This window comes from Cataglyphis hispanica, chromosome 11 (genome assembly GCF_021464435.1).
Source record: "Cataglyphis hispanica isolate Lineage 1 chromosome 11, ULB_Chis1_1.0, whole genome shotgun sequence".
In the NCBI taxonomy this organism is placed as follows: Eukaryota; Metazoa; Arthropoda; class Insecta; order Hymenoptera; family Formicidae; genus Cataglyphis; species Cataglyphis hispanica.
Window position 1 is genome coordinate 1,789,114 of NC_065964.1, and position 26,566 is coordinate 1,815,679.

Sequence of the window (26,566 nt, forward strand, 5' to 3'; positions counted from 1 at the left end):
TTTTTATCAATAGACGCAGAAACTTTATAAAGAAAGAGAGAGAAAGAGAGAGAGAGAGATTGTGTGTGTGTCTTGCTTTTCTCTTATTTAAATTATTCAATGTGTTATTTCGTCTCGAAGAGCAAATATTAATATCATATTTTAAATTCGAAATAATTTTTTTTAATCATATTACTGTACAGTAATATATTGTGTGAAAATTTTTTTAAATGTTTCATCATCATATTGAAAAGCAATGACAGATACGCAATCTGTGCATTATAAAAATAAGAGATTACAAGATAAAGATTCTCTCAACACGATACTGGTAACAACTATCGCGACACCTGCTATTTTTTTTCTCTCAGAGAGATATCTATGGCCTGAAAATTAAAATAATGAGAGAAACAAGAGAAAAAAGAGAAAGATCGAGACGACGTCGATGTATCCCTCGCGAATTCGAGGGAAGAGGACATTAACGTTGAATCTTAAAGCGTATGACCGCAAGCACATTAGTCGTCGAAATGTTGGAGGTATTTTCATCGCAGCGTCCATCGTATGTAAGCTACTTACAATGCTACGTTCAAACACTCGAGGTATTTTCCACTGTCTATATATCCTATATATAATATAAGCTATACTTACAACTTTGTCGGACAAAATAATCGAAAGGCAATGGAAAAAAAGGGAGAGAGAGAGAGAGAGAAATAAAAATAAAAAATCACTTTGCCCGCTCATAATTATCGCGATTTTCAATTATTTCGATACGTCGACTAATCAAACGCTTCGTTTCGAATACCGATCGTCATTTTATATATTCGCACAATATCATAAATCAAAGTTACTCTGTGGATAGGTGAATAAATCAAAAGTGATCAAGCGTTCCGATAGCGTCAAATATATAGGGTGAATCACTAAAAATTGCCTTCTAAAATACCTTCATAAATATTGATTTTACAAAAACAGTTTAAGATGAAAGTTAAATTATTTCGAAAGAGTTACATTTTGATAGTCTTAGTTTTTTCTTTCGATGCAAGCGTCAAAAAATTCTGAAGATCTCGTTTTTTTTTTTAATGGAAAGCCGTATTTTTAATCATATAATTGTAGAGGATAAGAAGACGAATCAAATGACCTATGACAAACCTTAACCGTGGAATGATCTTGAAATGACCTCTGAAAAAAGAGATGACCTTCAAAATTTTTTGACGCTTGCATTTAAAAAAAATTAAAACAACCAAATAAGCCTTTTTAAAATAATTTAACTTTTGTTTCAAATCTTTTTATCTAAATCAATATTTATGAAAATATCTTAGAAGGTAATTTCTAATGATTCACATTGTATAAAAAGAGATCGTGCGATTGACACGACTTATTGTTAGTCGTCGAAACGCTACCGAATAGCTTATTTGAAATTCCAATGACCAATATGTTCTCTTTCAATAATTAAAATATGTTTAGAACTGAAGTAAAAATTGCGCGTGAGTAAAAATTTATTTGCATTTATTATTCATTACTGTTAATTGAAGATGTAATTTATCAGTTGTTAATTAAATTATTAAATAATAATGTGCATATACTTTCAACTATTCATTCAATTAATATTCGAAACACGTAAAGCGTTCAACTTAGTAGTTTAATTTGTAGTTATGTTGTCCCAACTATTAATTAAATTATTATTTTTGAATATATTAATTTGTTCAATTATCAATCAATAATTAAATTGATTTTTAATTATATAAAATTGTTGCTCACAATTACTTTTTAATTAATTTTTTTTTTTTTTGAGGTACGTATAACGCCGGAAGATTGAAAATTATATGCTTAATTGATTATGCGTTTATTTATAATTATGCAAAATTAAAAACATATGATGTAACGAGAGAAAATTATTAAACATTAAACTGACAAGTGTATAGTATTCGAAATAATTAATAAATATTCAATCTGACAACTTTTTAAATCAAATTATAGAAAAAGGTGCCTTTTTTGTACTGCACGATTTTTTAAATTAATTTAAATTTTAAAGATATATATATATATATATATATATATATATATATATATATATTTATCATAATAAAGTTCAATTATATAGCGACTACCTTGGATAAAACACAAAAAAATGAAGTTTTTTATTTTAATAATTCAAGTATATGTGTGTGTCTGCACGCACGCGCATGTGTACAGCAAGAGCAAATATAGATAAAAAACGTTAGAGGAAAAACACGAGGAATAAATATTTTTTCACGCAATCGTTTGAGATACATTTACTGCGATAACTCGTATGAACGTTTATAAAAGTTACAGATAGCACTTTCAAGCAATAATTTGTGTAAGTCCTGTGTATGAAAACTTCGACCTGTCCGTCTCTATGATATTTCGCAACTTAATATTTTCAAAATTTCACTCATGCTTTCGTAACAATATCGACACAAATATGAAAAGAATTTTACACCCTTAACATCAAGTGGGAAATTATTATGATGCAAATAAATTCGCGCAAAATTCATATAATCGACATTAAAGAATCTTTGAGAAATTGTATGCACACGTAAAAGAAAATGCCGCGATACAAGATCTGTTTGACATAACCTATACTTGCGTATTACGATGTAGTACAGGACATTTAGCACGACTATTCCACGTGATCGCCATATGTAGGGTAAAGCTCGTCCGTACAGCATAAGTCGCGCTTTGATTGGTCGATGATAATGCTCTGCTCGATGATAAAAATAACCCTTTTTTCACGAAATAAAAATTTCAAGCGAGAAACGAATTATATATAAGTGCCTATTTCGATGTTATATTTCGTCATCGACTTTTCAAGATTAACTGTGTGTAAGCGAGAATTTTTTCGAATCAGCTCAAAAGAAATTCGCGTTCGACAAATGTTCGCCTCGATCGAATTTTTCCACCCTTCTAATATCAAGGGAGTTAATATTCCAAAACATAATTAAGGAGCTGTGTTTGAAATATATTTTCGTATCGCGTCAATTTCTTTATTTGTTACTATAATGTTCGATTAAAATATATTTGTGCTGATTTGCATATTACATACATACATACATACATACATACATACATACATATATATATATATACATATGATAAAAATAATTTGAAAAATATAATTATATATACATATACACTTATTGTATAATTTTTCCAGCAAACAAAATTCCAAAAAAATCTCGATTATTAGTAGGATTATTTTTCCAAAAACTGTGACAGCGGGCAAAGTACAAATTTTTGTTCCAGCTCTTTCGTAACGAATTTAAAAGGCCATAAAAATCTCGTGATCGTGATCGCCATCCTTCCCTTCCTTTTCTCTCTCTCTCTCTCTCTCTCTCTCTCTCTCTCTCTCTCTTTCTGTCTCTCTCTCTCTCTCTCTCTCTCTCTCTCTCTCTTCCTGTTCTCCACCCTTGACAGATGAAGATGCGTTACTTCAATGCCCCGTAATGCGATAAGTCCGCGCAAGAGGATTCGTTAAGACGAGTAATTCGCTACGAGACTACTTAGAACTAACATTTGGCATCCTGTCAATTAAACTATTCGCCAGCGAAAGTATTCAGCGCTATTCGCAAACGGCGGATGTTAGCGTTACATCGAGGTTGCTGCTGCTGCTGCTGCTGTTGTTGAGCAGGGGCGGATCTGTCAACAGAGTTAACCACTTTGATACACTGTGCGTAACAATGCAATAAGATAAGAAAATAATACTTTTAAGTCTAGCAAGCGAAAGGGTGAGACTTTTTTCCGAGACATCTTGAAATTCGCTAATTACTTGATCACAACTTATAAGTTTTGCTTTTAAGCTCATAAATTCGAAATATTTTTCTGAACGATCATGCATGATTAAAAAAAAATAAATAAATTTCTTATACATGCTGCATCAATTAACTTTTATAAATAAACAATAACATAATATATAATGCTACTATAATAATAACTGTAACAATAATAAAACAAAATTAAACACAACTAATAATTAATATTAATATTAATTTATTATATAATAATTTTTTATTTGCGAATCACTCAGAGAGTTCGACCATAAATATTAAATAATTAAAAATAAATTTATTTTATAAAAATTCTGATCACACACATGAGAAATGATCAAAATGTCTCTGAAAAGTAAAAAAGTATTGTTACTATTTTTTATTTCACTTTTAGTCATTAATGGAATTGAAATTTTCGCGAAGAGTGACGAATTTAAAATAAATACAGAGATTGAAAATCCATTAAATCCTTTCACGATGAAGATCCGCTCCTGCTAACAAGGATAACAAAATTGATGATTCGTTTGTATCAATAAAAAAATGGCGAATGTTATTTGTGAAAATAAAGCGTCTCCCAAAATTGACAGAAAGTATTTTCTGCGTTCAGATGACAATAATTTTCCTGAATTATACAAGAGATTATTCGTTATATAAAATACAAAGCAAATTTTTTTTAACGGAATCTTAATTTCAGGTTTGACTATTAAAATATCGAGTGGAACAACGATTAATGTGATATTACCGATAAGGAAAAACTCACGTTTTATATTATACAAACGAACAATCTCTATATATCCATGAATTCCGGGATTACGCACGCCCTCTTTGTCTTAAATGATGGTATAATAATATCTCGTTAAACTATCGTCGATTTCTAGTTTAATCGCTCCGGCAGAAGCAGCATCGATGCATGAATCAATGAGGAAAAAAAAAACACGTACAAACGTAACTGTATCAACAAAAACTGCCGGATCAGCACGCGATGTCAGGCGTACACGCTTGGATCGATAATCTACGCAGCTGTAATTAATTAGTACGCAGCTATCACATACAGTCCTCACTGCTTCCCCCTCCCCTTTTCTCATACGTCTCTCTTGGAAACACGCAATCGTATCACGAATTCGGCGCGCTAAAGGTAACACTTCCGTCCGGAGAAATTCGTTTTTGTGTGCGTTTTTTAAATATAAAAGCTTATAACAACGAACAACGAAAATAGCTTAAGCTGCTAGAATGGGTTTTCCATTTGTCTTTCTTCGTTTTCGCTCTATACTTTCCGCGCCTCTTCCTTTCATCCTTCCTCATCTTTATTCATGTACAATTCGTAATACATATCGTTACGATTATTTTCGTTTCTGACGGTGACATTTCGTTCGCTGAATATGCATACGTAAATTTAGGACCGGTTGAAAAACAATATATCATTTTTTAACAATGTATCGATGAAGCCTCTTTTAAGAATCATAAACGTGTTGATTGAAAAAAAAAGAAATACTTTATTGGACCGTGAAGGAGACCCGAAAAGTTGACAAGTTAATCAGTAACAGCAGAATGTAAATATCTGGAAATATGAATGATGTATTATCATTGGTTCTTTTTTTTTTATCGATGCAACAAAATTAGATAAAAATGTGCAGATCTTTTATCCGACATCTTGCTCACATATCTGTTAAATATTTTTAAATAGATGGACATGTTTTAATAGAAAAACATTAAAAATATGAGAAGGTCATTCTGCTTATAACGCATTAATACAAAAAAATCTTCAATTAAAAATTTCCTAACTATTAGATTAATCTAAATGGACACACACAATAGATGATTTGTACGAATCTTCCTTTAGATTTTGTGTCATGAAATACAATAAAAGTAAATGTTTAGAGATACATTCATAACATTGATTTGGTGATATGCACGAACATGTTAGAACAATATATTTTTAAATTTATTAAATTATATTTAGAAATTTAATTTAATTTATTTTAAATCCATAGAAAAGAATTGTAAAAATTATAAAGGTCGAAGCTAACTTAATTGGAGAGAGAGAAGCATATATTGCGCGTCACAGTTTTATTCAATATTATTTAGAGCTACACAATGCAATTTATTATCTTTGTTGACGAGAGAGATTACTTTTATCTCTTTTCAAAGAACGGGTTGCCATTAATGATCTAATGCAACCACAAAAGTTTCTCTTGCACTTGGTATCTTATATAAATGCTGATTATAAAAATATTATTGCAATAAAAAACGTAAAAATCTTAATATTATAAATTTTATAAATTATAACAATATAAAACATATTTTATGTTCAAAAAAATATATTCAAAAATAAAAATGAAAATATTATTTAGAATAAACAAGTAGATTATTCAAATAAACATATTTATGTAATTACATAGCTATATAATTATTAATTTTAATGATTTATTTTTAGTAATTATTTACATTAATGGACATCTCGCTAATAATAATAATAATTTTTTTTTTAGATTAGAACTTCAAAAAAAATTTAATCAACCAAATTTATTAAATTCTTAAATTTTTAAATTAATTAATTGTTTGATTTTTATATAATTTAAATAATATTAATAAAATTGTGAAGATATTTTTCGTATTAACATTTGTCGCTTGACTCATAGTGCCTTTTTAATTTTCCTTTAATTCGTGTTTGCGCTTGCAAGTTGAAGTACTAAAGTTGAAAATTGTTAAAATAGATTTCACAAGTCATAGTCAAAATGACAAAAACTTTTCGAAGCAAAATGCATACGATATGATATCGATCACAAACTGGAAAGGATGTTGCTGTTATAGCTAATTGTAAGAGCTCTCTGCGCTTCATACTTTGATGTGGATTTCAAATGTTACATATATAATAAGGAATATGTGATTGATCAGTTACTAGTGTGTTTGGTGTCTCCTTCATCGCCGCTGAGAGAAGCAGAATTAGATAGCATTTTGTTTTAGATTCATGCACGTTCGAAGTTCATACGTGTTCAAACGGGATCAAAAAATTTTTCGACAACCTTGCTATGAGATATATATATTGATTGTTTTCTTTGATCGAATATATTATTTTTTATAAGTCAGAGTACATTAATTCGTTCAGATCTTTACTGTACCTAACCTACATATAGCCCATATATAGCGTTTGATATAAAATTTACCGTATCTTTTTTCGAAGAAAAACGATTAGAGATAGGAGGAAATATCCATAATCAAAATTGTAGGACAAGTAGACACACACTTTGGTGATCTTGAATAACCTTAAATGTTTTTCACATTAATAATAAAAAAAATTTCTTTTAAATAAAAAGAGTATTTTGTAATCATTCCATCAATAATATTCAATGAACTTTATAACTTTTGTATCAGTATCTTTCGAAAATTCAATCGTTGATAGTATATCAATAATATAGGATATCAAAAATAAGTCAGAAAGAAAATTTGGAACTGATCTTTTTATTATTATAATTGGATCAAAATGCTTTAACCGAATAAAGTTTTTTGCACTGCATGATAAAATTAAATGAAAATATATTACATAATATTCAGTTTAATTAACATTAAAATTAAAAAATAAGTTAATTTCAAAATGCATCAATTAAAAGCAAAATAAAATGAAAGTTTGATATGCTGCCTCCGCACTTTAAGCCTCTGTAGTAAATGCAATTAAATTTTTTAAAAACGCTGGAAGAATTTCAAAACTGTGATGCTACAACCAAATTTATTGAGATAATTGATTGATTGATTTATTAAATAGTAGAAGTCCGTTTGGTAAAGGCTTTAAACCTTTTACAAAATTGTTTGGCTCACTTAAAACAAATAATCTCTAAAAAACTGAATTATTTGTTTAATATAGAAACTTTAGATGACAGAAAATTAATGTACAGAAAGAAAAATTTTATATGTGAGTTAGGATCTGTAGTAAAATCAATCTAAAAATAGCAGAAGATATTTTCAATGATAGACCATATTAAATATCTTTAACCATGATATAAACGAAATCACAGAGATCAATTAGTCGGCACTTGTCTAGTTTTCTCAATGTCCGGTATTCTTATCGCCATGCCCTACCTTGACAAGATTTAATCAATTACACATATATGAGTCAGATATTTAACTACAAATAAAAGAACCGTTAAAAAGACTCTGTTTGTTTCAAACTTCACAAACATATTCAATAATATCGCACTCAAGTTCTAGATATTCCGTAACTTTAATTTCTTTATTAATATTGAATATCTTTTAACTTATAAATTTATATTTTATATTGTTGCATCCCTGGATTATGCCGTCTCCGAGAAATCGTCTCTAAGCGCGTTGCCGGGGGATTTATTGATAACAACAGCGATCATCGTGTGTTTCAAGTCGCCATCTGAGTCTCGCTGCGGATTTGATTTCGTGCGGGCGTTTCCGCTGTTAATCCCGCTTTTCTTTACGAACGATATTATCAGTTACGCCTTGTGTTCTGTATTTTGTGTTGGATTAAAGTTCCCTTCGTTTCTTATAATCAGTGTTATTATTTACGACGCGGAACGTGTGTGCCGATTGTGTCGATTGCGCGATTCGATTATTCTCGAAGTCGTCGCGCGGACGCAACATTTTGAGGACTCGTCCGGGATAGAATTGGACAACGACACAATTTGAAGAAATGCAAAAACGAGTTATGGCATCAGAGCAACGACAAGAATTTCCATCTGGAATCGTGACGCGCAAAAGATTCCGAGCTGAGACTCCGCTTCGAGCTTCTCCGGAAGCTACGGCAACAGGACTGACATTAGAAGCGATCATGCTTCAATCTGTGTTGCGGGAGATCCGACAGCTGCGAGAAGAGCGTTTACAAGAGCGAGTTGAATTTGAAGCGCATATTCAACAACGGAATGAGATGCTTCGTGGAATGGAGGAAAGAATGCGCCAAATGGATGCTGACATTCAGCTAAGTCGTTTTAATAATGAAAGTAATAGAAATAGTTTTAGAGCGGGTAGCTATCAGGAGGCGGAGGTGCGTGAGGAAATCGGAGCGCAAGAATCGCGAGATTCAATTAATAAAGAATTAGATTATAAATTAAAGCCGAATATTTTTGATGGAAGTGTTCCTCTAAGAGAATTCTTTTCCCAATTTGAATTAATCGCGCGAGCTAATCAGTGGAGTAACGCGACAAAGAGTGTAGCATTAATTTCTTGTTTGAGAGGAAAAACGCGGGCAATTTTAGAATGCATTAATGATATTGAGAGTTTGAATTATGCGAAGTTGAAATCTAAATTAGAATTACGTTTTGGAGAGGAATGTTATTCTCAATTTTACTATTCTCAATTTACGAATAGAAAACAAAAATCGGGAGAGGATGAGGCAACTTTGGGCTCTGATATTGAGCGTCAAAATTAGCATCCGGAATGCTCTCATCAAGTGCGTGATAAGATTGCTTGCGCACAATTCGTTACGGCCTTATCAAATAACTTCATAAGAAGAACTTTACAGTTAGAGGGAATCACTCAAGGAAAAAAAAATTTTCGCTACCATAGCTAATCATGGTTTGCAAAAGAAATTTGTAAACTGGTTTGCTGTTGCTTCTAATAAATAAGTATCACAGCTAACATGTTCGTTGTTGCACTTAATAAATAGATATCACAACTAAGATGTTTGCTGTCCATATATTACGACTGAAATGTAGTTACTACACGCAGTTTTTAGCTACGGCAGCTAATTTTTTTTTTCCGTACTTCCTTGAAAATGGCTATTCAGAGAGCTATAACAGTTAAAGTTTTACAAGAAAATAGTTTTAATAACATTTAAACATTAATTATTAAATGTGTGTAATTATTATGATATTTGTTTTGATAAGTGTATTATTTAGTTTTCTGTTTATTGTATTCAGCGGAAGCTGTTCAAAAATTCGTGGAAATTTTGAAATGAGAGGATTTGAACATCTTTTTTTTGACGACTGCTTCACCCGCGATTTTTGAGCTGTGGTTTTCCCGTCAGATCTTAGGGCGAATGCCGAGGCAGGGGCTTAAGGAGTCCTCTTTGAGAATGTTGGGTCCATAGTAGATACCCCTCTCTTGTCTGAAGATTTCGACAACAGCGTTAAAGAAGAGAGATTTTCGGAGTTCAAGAGGCAGAGTACGAAGGATTTCAGAACGCAAAACCGGGAGAACCATTGATCGATTGAGTCCAAGATGACATTTCGCTCGGTAACTTGGGCAGGAGTCTAAGGTAGAGCAGGAAGATTCTCGTCGGAACCCTGGAGTCGACATTAATATGTGCTGAAAGTCGATTGGGTCCAAGATGGCGTATCGGTCGGTAACTTGGACAGGAGTCCAAGGTAGAGTAAGAATATTCGTCGAAACCCTGGAGTCGACATTGAAGTGTGCTAATTGGGTCCAACATGGCATATCGCTCGGTAACTTGGCTGTAAAAGTTGAAGAGTCGTTGAGCCTAAGTTGTTGAAACTTAGATTCACCAGTAATGAGAAATTCCACTCTGACATGCAATTTTTGTGTCTTATGTTCATTTCCATAGGTGCAGCGTTTGACAAAATCATGCGCAAAAGCTCAGAGACAATGAAAACAATAATGAATATCATGAAGACAAAGTATAACATCAATACAGCAAAAAGACAACCTGGCCTTGGATTCGACTAGAATTCCTAGAATTGCAGCATCTTTCCCCACAATCATAGTTGACCTATTCCATAAGGATTTTGGCAGATCTATAGTTGACCCCACACAACTCTTCCCCAATGAGAAGCTTCCACGAGCTTTATTTTCACCCATGGTTCCATCAGTCATGCCAAAGAGTCTAGAAGCACCACTAGCCATATTATTGGCCATTGCAGTAAGAACTGATGATGTTCTACACCAAACAGGAACTAAAACCACTCTTAGGGCATTGTATCAGTACTTGATGGCCTCATATAACTCCACAACTGTGACTGATCTTGTCAAACTTAAATGTTGTGCTTCATGGGGGATCATCACCCATCAAAACACTGATGCCACATTTGAATACAAGGAAACGATCATTCGATATCACGCACGCGCAAATATTCTTGAGAGATTAGAGAATCCCGACCTACTGATCCAAACCTAGACCAGATTCTTGCACAAGTTTAAACAGCCTATGTTATTAAGGTGGTTTGAACTTGATGGATGAACATCAAGTCCAACACAATAACCCAGCCGTTAAACGAGTAGGTTTCTATGGAAAACTATTTGTTTAACGTGTGCCCGGTCAATATTTATTGATAACAACACCGATCATCGTGTGTTTCGAGCCGCCATCTGAATCTCGCGACGGATTTGATTCCGTGCGGACGTTTCTGCTGTTGATCCCGCTTTTCTTTACGAACGATATTATCAGTTACGCGTTGTGTTCTGTATTTTGTGTTGGATTAAAGTTCTCGTCGTTTCTTATAATCAGTATTTTTACGACGCGAAGCGTGTGTGTCGATTGTGTCATGTGCGATTCGATTATTCTCGAAGTCGTCGCGCAGACGCAACAATATTAATATTTTTTAACTTATAAATTTTCACAAGACCATTTAGATACAGAATATTATTTGTAAAAATAAAAAGCTGATATATGATCATAACAATAATTCAAATGCATTATAATTTATAAGCATAAAGCAAATTTTTATGCCAATGATATCAAAATTCATAGTAAATCTTACAATTGTTTAGAATTTGATAATGATTCAATAATTCAGAAAATCAGATACCGATAGATCTTACATGACCAGCAAATTTAAAAATAATAGGAAAAAATATAATATATTATATAGAGGGATATATCGTAAAAAAATTGGAAATTGTAGATTATTATCATTGTGCCTAAAATCTAATATATGAATAAGAATGGTTATGTGAATTGTAAAATTTTTTCTGAATTTATTAATTTCACTAATAACAGTATATTACTTCGTTTATCCAAAAGTGTCCATAAATATTAATGGCAAACAAAAGGCAAATACAAATTAAAACATTTGGATTAACCAAGTTACAAACAAAAAACATGGATTTAAGAGTATAAAATAAAGTCAGACGTAGATTAATGTTAGATAATATACTATATTTTCTAATTTGTTATGCGATGAGGGACTTTTAGAAATATCGCAGTAAAATTAAAGTAAAATTAATTATTATGATATCATATAGGTATAAAATAATATATAAAAATAAAATTACACCGTTATGTTAAATTTTATGGTCATAATTGTATTGTAACCTGAAAGAAAACGCCATCATTTGACAAAATAAATTTTAATTATTTTTATATGAATAAATATCTTAATAATTTTAAAAAATGTGTTATAAACAATTATTTTATTTAGTACGTGTTCAACATGTTCACTGTGTTCACTACTCAAGCAGCTTTTGATATGTTATATGATTTATGGTGAGACACTGGAAATGTTAAACCTGGGACAAGACAACAAAAACAATGTTGTAATTAAAAATGAATGTATTTATTAATGTATTGGCCGCAATTACTAAAAATTTACATGTCACAAAAAAATGTCAAGCAAGATTATTTACAGGAGATGGTCCGGCAGAAAAAATTCCTGAAATTAATTCAAATATTGCGCTCGTTGCACCGAATATACTTAACGCCAACACAATTTTCATCTGATTTATCAAAAACTGAAATATATAGTAAATATTAAATAATAGTAAATTATATAAACCTTTATTATTGTTAATTAATTGATAATTTAGTTGTATAATAAATATATTTTCGATAATTCTTGATAATATTTTTTTTCAATGCAATCTTTAAGTCATATTCAACGTTGACGAAATAAAACTTATTTGTGATCTTAATGCTTAATGCTCTTAATAAGTCCGTAAAAGTCAATTAAAACTATTATATTCATGCTTAAGATGGTACTTATTATAAATAAGTTGCGATTATGAATCGTCAAAAACTCGTTGAAGTCAAGACTTCAATAAGTTCGACTTTATCAAGTAGATTTTATTCGTGTCAACTTAAATTCAAACGTAGTTTCGTCTATGCATCAAAACGCAAACTTAAGCATTTACTTAAGTTTTACTTATACATATATAAATTTCAACTGAATGAATACGAACCACTTAATCTAAAGAAGACAAGATGATCTTTTGAAGTTACATTTCTTCGCACGAAGTTGAACGAACATAGCTCAATTAAGAAACAAAAAAAAAGATTTTAATTAATCATTGATTTAAATTAATTTATGTTACAAAAAAATCAACTTCAAGTTATAGGTTAAATCAAAGATATAAATTGGTAGAGCTCTGAAACCATCTATATAATTACAACAATAATAAAACAACAGTAAAACAACATTTAATAAAAAATAATTTAATTGTAATTATCGAAATTTCAAAATATTTTACATGTATAGCAGCAGTTTATATAATATGGAAATATTAAAATAGGTTTTATTTATTTTAGACTTTGTCTGTCCGCAGAATCTAAGAATCTTATCACATGGTATATCATGTTTAACTATGGATAATATTAATATTTCATATAAATAAACTATTAATATTTGATCAAATTGAATTCATAACAAAGTGATAAAATAATAAAATAGCCTTACACTAAATTGTGTAGATGACAAGAAACCTTTGCTAACTCAAAAATTATAATTATATGTTAAACCATACATTTATATAGATGAAAAAAATTAGAAATTTTTATTTGGCGCTGAAATATATAATTTCATTAAAAAAATTATAAAAATTTTTAATGGAAAATAGAAAATCGAAAAAATCCTCTTAAATTGAAGAACAAAACTTAGAATACCAGGCAAAATTTTGTGATTAACAAAATAATCTTTCGCTAAAAACGTGGTCAGAAAAAGGGAATTTTTAAGAATATCAAATATATCAAATTTTTATAGTTAAAAATTTAGATCTTTAAATTATTTTCCATGTTTGGATCCACTATATTTATGTGAATGTTTCTTTTCAAAAATAAAATACATAAAAACAGACAAATGTTCCCGTTTGAACAACGCATCATTATCCTTGTTGAAAATTTGTCTTATTTATGCGTTATATGATATTACTAGTATTGTATTCATTCGCAATTTTTTATCGGCAAGGCGGGGCTTTGAACGCTGGCATGTATTTTTTGACAGAGATCATCCTCTACTATCTCTCTACTCACTGTGTTCCATTGTCTTGTCATCAAATGCGAATTCTAGAGCGGAATTCATAGATGTTGTTTAAAATCTGTCTTGAAATAGTGTTCGCCAAAATCGGCTTAGCGTCCAAACCTATCTTGAAAATGTCCTATATGGACAAATGAATCTTAAACAATCCAGTTGAAATTTAAGACTACTTTAATAACTGCTATAACCATATCCTGGCAGAACAGATTGCATCTGTATTATTATCAACGAATGCAACAACTTTTGGCGAGAGATTTAGAACAGCGCATCTATTTTTGTGAAGGTATTTTTAGTATTTTTTAAAAATATTTTCGCGTTGTTAAAAAAAAATTAATTGTCGAAAACACATAGAATTTCTTGCTCAGTGTCGTGTTACAGAGAAATTTTTTCTCCGATCGCATTCTATGAACAGACAAAGTCACTTTTACACCGAACGATGTGTTTAATAGTCGCAATTTTTTATTATAGGCAAAAGAAAATCCGCAAACCAATCGGCAGTGTACGTTTCAATATCGCAATAAACGTATGGACGCGAATAATAGCGAATCAAATCATAAGTAATAAATTTAATAAAGTTCGTTCTTAAGCACCCGACTTGGAAAAGTTCGACTTAGAAAAATCCCTAAAAATAAACCAATGAGTCCAATGAGATTTAATATCTACAAATATATAGATATGTAATGCAGAAACATGTATATTCGTTAGAGCCAGATTCCAAAACGCTGTAAAATTTTCCTCAGAGAGGACATTTTGTAACGTAATCGAAAAATGCATTGCTTAGATTCTAAAAAAAGGTAAATTATTAGCTAAATCAAAAATTGAGAAAAAGTATAATATTGAGATGTAATATTTAATAATTACTATCATATGATATAGTTGCTGTAAATTTATTTACGAGAAAAACTTTATCTTTGTCTATTTCATTGTAAAAATACTGTGCATTTATATTTTTTAAATTTTATTTTTAAAAAATATTTCTTTTAAAAAGACAATGTTCAAGCAAAAAACCGTTCCGAGTTGAAAAAGCAAATAATCTTTAAACTCCTAAAAAAATACAAATATATAATTGAATCAAAAGGTACAAATTCCTTCACATTGAAAGAGAAATCAAGAGCTTGGTCAATTATTATAGAGGAATATTATAACTTTTCATTAGTTTCCACTAAGGTGTTAAATTTATTTTATTATTTTTACACCGTCAGTTTTCGGTAGTGCTTCGAAGCGAATAGATCAGAACTGAATGTATAGACTTTTGGCGAAAATAACAGCTCGTGGCTAGCTCAACAAACAAAATTTTGGCCTGGACTCCCTCACAACTAAAACAATTAATACATAATGAAAAAAAATAAAAGTATTGAAGACTACTTGAAAAGCCTTACAGCAACAGAAGCAACGGATTACTGAAAAGCTATAAAGAAAATAAAAAATCCACAGCAACCGGTACCACCAATACAGTCACCTAATGGTAAATAGGCAAGAAGCAGTAAGGACAAAACCGAACTATTTGCAGAACATCTTGCAAAAGTTTTCACGCCATTCCTACAAGAAGTCACGGTAAACGAAGAGGACAAAATTCATCGCTGTCTGGAAGCATCCTTACAAATAGAAATATCAAGAAAATTAGCTTTAAAAAGTGTATAACATAACACAAAAAGACCTCAATGCAAAAAAAGCTCGATGGTAATGATCTTATAACAGGCAAGATATTAAAAGAACTACTAGACAAAGCATTGAGATTAATTATTATTATTTATAATGCTGTGTTAAGACTTAACTACTACCCAGCACAATGGAAAATAGCGCAAATAATATTACTATTAAAACCAGGAAAGAATCTAGAAGAAGTAACATCATATAGACCAATAAGTTTACTGCCCGTAATATCAAAAGTCTTTGAGAAGCTTCTATTAAAAAGGATCAAACCAGAATTAAAAAAAAGATAAAACTATCTCAGATCATCACTTTGGATTTCATGAGCAACACTCGACAATAGAGCAAGTTCATAGAATTGTAAGAAAAATTAACAATAATCTTGAAAAGAAACGATACTGTTCAGCAGTATTCTTAAACGTAACACAAGTGTTCGATAAAATGTAGCACTCAGGTTTACTATACAAAATAAAAAAATATCTTCCACATAAATTTTATCAAATATTGAAATCATATATAACCGATATTTCCTAGTTAAACCTTCCTAGTCAGGAAGATTACTCGGAACTAATGCCCATCAGAGCTGAAGTACCACAGGGAAGTGCCACTGGATCCAGTTCTATATCTTTTACACCCCTTGGATTTTTCAATAATGCAACAAACGACAACGTATGCCGACGACACAACCATTGTGGCCTTACACACCAAAAATAGCATCAAGAAATCTCCAAGAAAGCATAAACCAAATACAAGCATGGCTCAGAATTTGGAGAATTAAAGTTAATGAACAGAAATCAGTACATGTAACGTTTACACTCAAAAAGAATCCCTAGTAAAAATAAACAACAAGCAAATATCACAATTTAAAACAGCCAAATATTTAAGTATGCATCTGGACAGCAGTTTGATATGGAAAACGCATGTCTGGAACAAAAGAAAACAATTGGGACAATTGATACAAGCTCAATAAAGTGTACTGGCTACTGAACCATAAATCAAAGCTCTTGCTAAACAATAAGGTACTACTCTATAAATCTATGATTAAACCAATAGACCTATGACATACAACTTTGGGGTTCAATCGTCTGTTCTAATATTGAAATATTAGAGAGATTTCAGTCAAAAATACTCCAGACAATAGTGGACGCACCATGGTCCGTGGCAAACGAAATTATAAGGAGAGACCTACACATATTAACCGTAAAAGCGGAAATAAATAACTATGGTAAACTACATCAATGGACTAAGCAATCATCCTAATCAACTAGCGAGTAGTTTGCTCAAGCAAAGCTCTGATAAAAGAAGATTAAAGAAGTTTTAAACCATTGGATTTCCAAAAAAGATTCAAATAAATAAATCATAATGGAACAGAGACTAAGAGGCCCAGTAACTATAACCAATCTGTACTAAAAGGTTGACATGAGATTGTAGATTGGAAGATATTCTCCAATGGAAAAGAACCGGCATAATAACTTTGATTATATATACGATTTACTTATTGTCATTTTGTGACAGATTGTAAATATTCTAGGAATTTAAAAAAAAAACTTTTACACCAGTTTTATAATTTCCTTTTAATAGATAATGTTTTATGATGTAGAGAGACGTACAATAATTAAAGAAATATTTGTCTAATTTAAAACAACAAAATAAAAATATATTAAGTTAAAAGACAATCAACAAAGTTTCTAGAAGGACCATAAAAAATAAGAATGAAGTTGATTCAAATGTTTTAGACAGTGTCCCTGATTTAATGATAACAGCAACAATCATTTTTTTCAAGTAACTTCTACACAGGAGTTCAGAGGTAATTATATATAAACTATTCTTAAATAATATATATAAATTTATTAACCTAAAAAAATGATATTTGACAAAAGAAATAATTGAATTGAATATTTTAGATCGACAGATCTAAGAAAAGTTTTAAAGGCAATTCAGAATTTTTCGACAAAAATTGATTACATTACTAAAAAGAACATTGGCAGCATAGGAAAAAACAAAAAAAAATATTAATTACATCATCTAATGAACCTAATTTAGTTTTTGGACGACTTCAGACTGATTTTCGTGCCGTGCAATCTTCATCGTTGACGCGTGTGTGGACAGAAAGTTCATCGTTTTATCATGTCCTTTTAAAATATACGAAAAAAGCAATGTTTCATTTTAAATTTAATTGTGTACTGTACGAAAATCATCTGGACCTGCACAATTATCTATTATATTGAAAGTGCTATAATAGATGGAAATAGCCATGCGGCAGTTAAAAGGGTAATCTGTATCTGTATCTCGTGTACATATGGTATACGGAAGCCCCTTCACATTTTGATAGACCAACGGTAAATGTTAAGTGTAAGAGGCACCGCGGCCATGGCGACTCGTTACTACATGCGAGCGGCAAGAAGCGGGCAGTGGGTATTAGTTAAAAAAATCGGGCTAAAAGTTGCAACTATTTCCCATCTCTGTTTTATAGTATTATACATATATATGTATATATAACATAATGAATATTTTTTTATATAAGGAGTACAAAAACTTTTCTGTTATAATCATTAGATGTTTTTTTCAATTTTGATCTCTTGGATTAGTTGAGACAGATCTCTTAATTCTTTTAACATATTTATTTTACCATTTTTTCGATTATCCTCTTAACAATTATAACACCAATTTTATTTCAAATTTATACAAGTATCTTAAAAAACTTCTGTTGACTACCCAAAGAACTTATTAAAAGAAAGTACAGCATCTTTAATCTACGTTAAAGATAATCATTTAACAAGATTCGCGCCAAAAAACGGAGAACACGACAATTTCGTAAGCAAGAGAAAAAAAAGCATGAATGATATCTTGCTCTTTGCGATAGATCGGACGGGTGGGCCCGCTCAAAGAAACGTCGCAAGCACAAGGTGTCTCTCGCTTTTAACCCCGCGGCGAGCAAACCGAACTATACCTCGCGCCCAATGCTCCGTCTATCCATCTATTGTATGTGCATTTGTGCACGCGGGCGTGCGTGTATGCGTGCCCATGTAGTGTAGATCATGTGCACGCAATGGTGTGTCGATGCACATGCCTTCGTACTCGGCGCAAGGGGGTTGCCAGACAATGAGTAACGAGTATAGCAGGCAAGGGTCGAAGAAAAAAGAATGTGAGAGAGAGAGAGAGAGAGAAATGAGAGAAAAAAGAGGAAGATAGAGAAGGATCAAGGAAAGTCCCGCATCTCCAATCGATTACAATAGCACCTAACCTAGAGTAGCGAGAGAAGAAAAGAGACTCACGCGAAGGTCCTCTGCCTGTTTCTCTCTTTTCTTTTCTCGGCCCCTATGGTATTCTCTCTCTCACCATCCGATGCCAACGACTACAGAAGTTCTATCTCCCTTTCTCCCCCCCCCCTCTTTCCTTCTCTCTTTGTCTATCGTTTTCTTTCTCTGTCTTTCACCGACGGACTTCGACTGGTCTCGCTTTTCGTCGGTGCTACTCACAGTCCGAATTCCCCCACCTGCCATCGGGAATGTATGCAATGTTCGTGCGTGTTCCCCCTTGCTTTCCCTCCCCCGACCTCTTCCCTGCCTCCATCATGTTGCTCCGTATACAAGTGGATACACCACCCTTGTGTGTCATGCGGCACGTTTTTAAACGGACACATAGCGATCCGTTGTAAAACGTACGCAAGCTTCTCGAGGGGTAAAATCGCGAGAAACGGTGAGAATAATTTTGTTCCATTTATAAGTCCAGTTTGTGAATACGAGGTCGGTTGGATGAATCGCTCATTTGTTTTGTCACTTCCTACAGTACTTCTATGTTTATGACGGCGCACGAACAATTTGATTAAAAAAAAAACCAAGTGCCGCAGAGCATGAGAATCAAGAATTAACAAGTAAAGAATCTCCTGTAATACATCAATATAATTAATCCCTTTTGACATTTTATATATATATATATATATATATATATATATATATATATATATATATTGTCCCAAAATTAAACCGACGAACTTTTGGTTATAAAGAACATCGAAACGAGCCAATTAATTTTGACAGTGTCATAGTGTCGGCATTTTGAAATTAAAGTGTCTTTCAAAAGTGTGATAATGTAATAGCAGCTCAAGAAGAAAATGAATTTGTAGAATATATTCAACAATTTTTTTCACACGAAACAGAAGATCTCAGCAATAATGTTGAAATATTGCAAAAGGAACAACGGATTTCCGTTTGCATGAACAACCTACATATTGTGTTATCAAATTTTTGTGGATACCATCTGCATTGTTTAATATAATTTACATTCAATTTATCAAAAATGATAATTATATTAATTTATGAAACATTATTTTAAAAAAAAGAAGTTACGATAAAATGACAGATAAGAAGACATATCATATGACAGATAAAGAGGTTTTGCCAACAATGTCAGTTGATCTAGGACTTTTTGGATGATGCCCCTTCAAACATAGAAATGTCGTGTCCATTTAATAATACAGTTCAATTTGAATAAAAAGTATACCAAATATATGAAAAAAATATATATTTGACAAAAAAAGTCGAAATTAACATGTTTTTCAATATTAACTTTATGTTATTTTCAATTAAAACAGCAAAAATTATAAATCTTTGTGATGAACAATACTGCTAACTAGAGACAAAGTTCCACGTTTAATGGTTCTTGCAGACCAGCGCGACGCGCGACACGCGATCCAATGAGCGTACAGCTTTTCCGAACGTCATATCCGTTGCATTATGGAGTCACAACGACGTCACAACAAAAGTTGGCCAAGTTTGAAGATTCGTTGCACGCGACGATCGATTCAGGTGAAATAATAATAAATGAAATTGTGGTGATATATTAGCAATGGAACAAGACGATTATGAAAATTATAAATACAAAGATTTCGAATTAGAACTTAAAACAGAAAATATTGTAAGTATAAATAATTATTAATCATTTTAATATAGAATCAGGTTAGATAAATCCTTGATTGACACACAATACTTGTTTAACAATAATTATTTTAAATAAATATATTTATATATAAAATTTTCAGTCCGATAATAATTCTTTAAAATTCAACTCGCAAATGTTTGAAAACATATTAATATTAGAAGTGCAAGAAATGCTATATTTATGGCAAAGATTAGACGTAAAAGTAAAGGGAATAAATATAACATGAAAAGCTTAGGAAGAAGTGAGTCGAGCTCTCAGTATGTATATTTATTTATTTTATATTTTATTTGATGTAAGATTATAAATTGTTACATATAACTTAATATATTATAATAATATGTTATTTCTTCCAAAAAGATGCCAATCCAAAAATTTGTCAAAAAAGTGGAAAAATTCTCGAGTGATCTTGCTCATTTCTTTACACTAAAAATCAAGAATACTGTGATTCGGGCATAAAAGAAAATGCATGGCAGAAATATCTTCAATTAATATGTCAAATAGATATTTAACTGAATGTTTAGTAGCTTAATTAAAATCCGTTTATCATACGCAATAGACATTCACATTATGTACAGAATTCATATCAAACGCGATGAATTTATAATATCGATTATTAGTATTTTCATAATTTCCTTATATGTCTGAAAAAATTGCGTCTTTTCAAAAATACTATATTAATACCAGTAATATTGTCATTTGATCCTCCTATGATACGACTTATCGCTTCTTCATTCTAATGATTAAATTAATTATTTTGTCATTAACGCATATATGTTCAATAGAAATATATTTTAGTATTAAGTTTAGCGAAACAGTTATTGGAGCTATAAATACGTAAAATACACTGAAAGTATACATTATTTTCTTTGGTAAAAAGTATTTATATATATATTTAAAGCAAATTGCAAGAAATCAGAGGTAATATTTTAATATTATAATCATATGATAAAATAATTTGTAAAAAAACTTTTTATCTGTATTTTATCCGTTATTTTTATCTTTTATAATTTTTTATATTTATTATTTTAACCATCATTTTTATATTTTTTACAGTTCAAAGATCAAAAGGAAGGGCAGTTGGCATATGAAAACAAGATAGATTTATAAGATTTCTATATCAATTTTCATCAATCCATTATAACTGGGCCAGACGAGAAAGAAGAAACAATAAAGAAAATCATAAGCAGTTGTGAGAAATAGAACTTAATGATATGTATCTTAGACACCCTGTATAAAATTATATATGGGCAATTTGTTTCTCATTTTAAAAAATTAAAATAAAAATTAACAATACAAAAATTATTTTTCTAATTATTTTTCAATTCTATACAATTACAATATTAATTCTAAATTTTTTTAATTAAAGCAATTGTCACTCAATTTTTTCAATTAATTTTTTATATGCTTTACTGCTATGCTAAAGCGCTGCATCCGCCATTGTGCCCGTGCTTGTGCAATAATCTCATTGAAATAGAACAGAAGATATTTCTCTCTCAACTCGGTTCCCTAATTTTAGTCACAAGGCATATCCAGATATATAAGATCTATATTTAACTCATGATTAAAAAAAATGATACTTTACGATGAAAGAGCATGTATTCAAGAATACATTTATGCAAAGATTATATAAAATTAAATCAATCAGAACAATTTTTAGATACCATATAACTAGGCATTTCATTTGAACTGCTTTTAATGCAAGAAATTTATTATCTTGCGTAAATTATAGGAAACAATTATTAATAACAAATGAATGAGCACATAAATGAACAGATTGTATTAAAGAAAATTTATTCAATCAATCAATACAAATAATAATCAAAATATTGTCACAAAATCCAGATTTTTCAAAATTCGAGTGAAACAGTTTAACAGCAGCTAAAGACACATTAAAGTCAAAACATTTCATTACATTTGAAATGTTAATAATAAATCACTGGTAAAAATAATGACGAATAAAATTCAAAGTTCGAAAAAAATTATTTTATGATGTCATATATCACTTTGAATAAAAAGTAAAAGTATCATATCTTGTAATATAAAGTATTATGATAAAAGGAATAAGATGAGAAACAAAAATTTAATAATAAGCAACTGAATTCGCAAAAGAATAATGGAAATATAATGAATAATCACAAGAACGATCTTTATAAAAACATATGATAGAAGAAGGATGTATCAAGATCTAAGAGAAAGAATCAGAAAAACATATTGCAAAATATGCGTTCAAGAAAAATATGTAACCAAGAGAATTTTAAATAATTCTTCTACTATATGATATAAATTTTCATTGATGAGTTATAAAAGCGAATATAAATTTCATTTAAGATCGATTTGAACCTCTCTGGCGCACGTGACTTTGTTAGACATAATAATTAGTAACATTATAACATAACATTGTATTTAGTTTGTTGTTTTTATTTGAGGGTAGTCATATATGGCAGTGCATATCAAATATTCAAAAATTTTGGAATATTGTATCATAAAAATTAACGTAATGATATTATAAAGATAATTTTGAAAACAAAACTATATTTAAGTAGTGTGCGTTTCATAAAAATCGACACATTGTGAATGTTTTGTTAAATGTACATTATCGAATCCAAGGATTTTAATGTTTTTCACACTGTCGCTTACTAATTGCGAACAAAAATTGTCGCTTGAGCGAATAAAATACATTCAGATTAATATTCAGTTAATCAACAAGATTACATTATTAATGCAATAAATAGTCGACTCGATGATTACTATAATTAATGCAATTGTATTGACGAAATTTATCTGCTCTCTATGTCATTGTTCGATTAATTAGATTATTTGTTTGTGCAAGAACAACCGCAAATTTCATCCAACCGAATATTTTTTGTAATATCGCAATCGCTCTAATATCATCGAAGGGCGGATCATTTCACATGCCGCGTTTTTGGCGGTTCCGGAGGCCATCGGGTCTACATAGGTAGATAGGTAGGTAGGTAGGTAGGTAGTTGAAATTCAGGTTTTCGAGGCCCGGCTCGCGGGCAGACGCCGTTCGCCGCCGCTGTCGGCCCTTCGATCCCACTGCTTCTAAATACCGGGGATGCCTGTACATTCCGATACAGGCCCGCTCAAAAATTCTCACAACTGTCGCGATTACTGTGCGATACAAGTGCCGAAAATTTATTGGAACAGAAAAGTAGCTCGGCATATGTGAATTCAAATTCAATATTATCCTTTTCTAGCAAAAACGTGATCCGCACAATTCGTGACAACAGCAATTTATTCACTGCTGAGAATATTAGTAATATCTTAACTGTTATCACCGCTACCTTTTGCGAGACTAGATTAAATGAACAATTTAGACCCATTGTAAATAATTACGACATATATTCCTGTGACCGTAATCGTCAAGGAGGCGGTGTCTTCTGATTGAGAAAAAATTCAGATTTACACAAATTATAGACGATAATATATATCTCATCTGTAATCGAAATAATATTGAATATTGAATATTGAATATTTTTGGTAAAATCTGCTCAGCTCAGATAAATTCATTTACATCTGCTCTCTTTGTAGCCCTCCTTGCGGTAGCAATTTCTTCTAATTTTCCATTCAATTCGGTGCCTGATTCAATAATATCAAGCAAAAATTTTTAAATTATTTCATGCTACAAAAATAAATATCAAATCACAAAATATAAAATATAATAATAAAATGTATTATTGAATATATAACAAAAATTTATAGCTTATGTAACTGATGATGTAATATCTTCAACATTAAATTATAGATTGGACCGTTTGAAATGTCTACAAGACTTAATAGCAACATTTAGAACAACTTTTTGGATAATAATTTACCAAAACTGTTGGAAGATATTTTATTTTATTAAATATAATGTATATAGAAAAGGACAACGGCTTGCTTACCAGCAAAACGCATTACCACATAATGCAAGATATGTGCGCTAGTTTTTTAACGAAAAAATTCCAGAAAGATGGATAGGACAGAGTGATCTTATATGATGGCCAGCACGGTCATCTAATCTGACGCTCCTACTTTTTATGAAGTCATATAAAAAAACATATTTATAAGCGACAGATTAATAATCGCGAGGAATTAGAAGAAAAAATTATTGAAGCAATCGTTACAACCCAGAATAACACCAGAAATGATTATCAATGCAATAATCTATTACGATGTGCACACTTATGTATCGGGTGGTTATTTTAAACATTTTTTGTAAAAATTTACTTTAGAATTAAAATTTGTTAAACATGTTTGATTTTTAATTATTGATAAAATTACTTTTTACTAAAACAATTGCAATTTTGTATTCCAAATAGGATGAAAATGAGAATTTAATTTCACAGTTTGGTGAACTCTGAATATTTTTATATATTATATGGAAATCGTTCGAGAAATAAAATATAATTCTAAAATATAATGTATGTGGAATAATCAATGACGTATACCTAGCCCAAGTATTTAATTCTCAGAATGAAGCTAACTAGTTGACAAAAAATTGTGCAACAAGTGTCAACTTGTATATCCTTTTTTCTTCTCTTAGTAAAATATATATATATATATATATATATATATATATATATATATATATATGGATTAAAACGAGAGGAGGATACATAAAAATACTCCTTGTCGCACAGTTTCTCTGTCAATATTAATCAATATGTCATTTGTTTAAAAAAATTGCATCATTGTATATTGATACGAACAACTGCAATGCAATTGGGAGATATTGAGAAGATATCGCCCACAACAATAAAATATGCACCGTCGATGATGATGAGAAAAAAGATGAAAAAAATAGGAGGGAAGGAAGAAACTTTCGGCGCGCTCCTATTTTTTTACATGGCAGAAGCAGCAACTTCCACGCTACTCCTCGGGCGGAATATTCAGGTTTCACGAATGGAACAAGAGAAAGAGAAAGAGGTGAGCGCGCAGTACGCATGCTGTACGGTTTGATTCTCCTCCTCCTCCTCCTCCTCCTCCTTCTCCTGTTTCTCCTGCTTCTTAAGAACGAACGCTCGATCTCCACATACGAAACTACAAAGACCCGAAGTATCTTTCGCGTCGTTTCAAATAAATTAGCGTGGGAATCAACAGAGACTCTACTATAGCAACAGATCCGAGCCGCTTATCGCAGAGTAAGTCAATATTAAACATATATAATTTTTAAGAGCAACGAATTCTTCAGACATTTTCTCTTTTGTATACTTATAGTCCTCGATAATTAAACAATTTAATAGAAAAATAACTTTCTGTTTGAGAACGATAAGTATATAATACAAAACTCAAGTATATTATACAAAAACTTGTAGTTTTTTCATGCTAAATAAAACTCCGATTTTTTAATTTATGATAATAGTTGCAAAAAAGATTATTTTAATTCAAATTTTATCATAATATCACTATAATACATATTAAAAAAGTTTATTGTTAAGTATGTTATTAGAATTTTTTTAATCCTTAAAAGCAATTTATTGTATTAATTATTGAATATTGAAATTAGAAGTCAAAGAGAAAATTTTCTTCGAAAACTAAAGATAAAAAAATAATGACAATGATAATGAAATAAATCTTCGTTTTATTGTAGTTTTGGCAATGGTTTATTATAGGTGCGTTTAGAAGACACCATTGATCTCAACCATTGAGTGAGCGCTTACTAAGCAGAGATATGTTTTTTGAATGACCATTTATTAAATAGTGCAATCTGTGCACGCGTGAAATGTTGTAAAGCAAAAATATAATTTTCTACAGTATAAAATATTGATAAATCAGTGGATAACAATCTAATATTCTGGCATTATTAGATGACGGTGCTTATTCGGAATTACACTAAGAATAATATTCGTAAATTACGCGGTGCGCCATTTATGTGACATAGGGTAATGCACACGCGCTTTATCATGAGAGCACGAGAGATGCACATCACGCTTCGGCGCTTCGAATGATGGCGCCCAATTATCGCCGACTACACGTGCGAGAATAAAACATAACTTACGCCGATTTACAAAATCTGTCTCCGAATTTTGAGAAAGTTTTAATCCGCGCATATAA

General features: G+C 30.8%; 1 protein-coding gene and 1 pseudogene across 1 annotated transcript in view; one reads left to right on the forward strand and one right to left on the reverse strand.

Moving 5' to 3' along the window:
• Positions 1–2,069: 2,069 nt before the first annotated feature.
• LOC126852676 (F-box/LRR-repeat protein 14) overlaps positions 2,070–26,566 on the reverse strand; it is a 56,807-nt gene continuing 32,310 nt past the window's right edge. Inside the window, exon 3 of the transcript XR_007687864.1 lies at positions 2,070–3,630. The gene's annotated coding sequence lies outside the window, so the exon portion shown is untranslated. The remainder of the gene's footprint in view (positions 3,631–26,566) is intronic.
• On the forward strand, positions 9,683–11,022 carry LOC126852689 (uncharacterized; annotated as a pseudogene).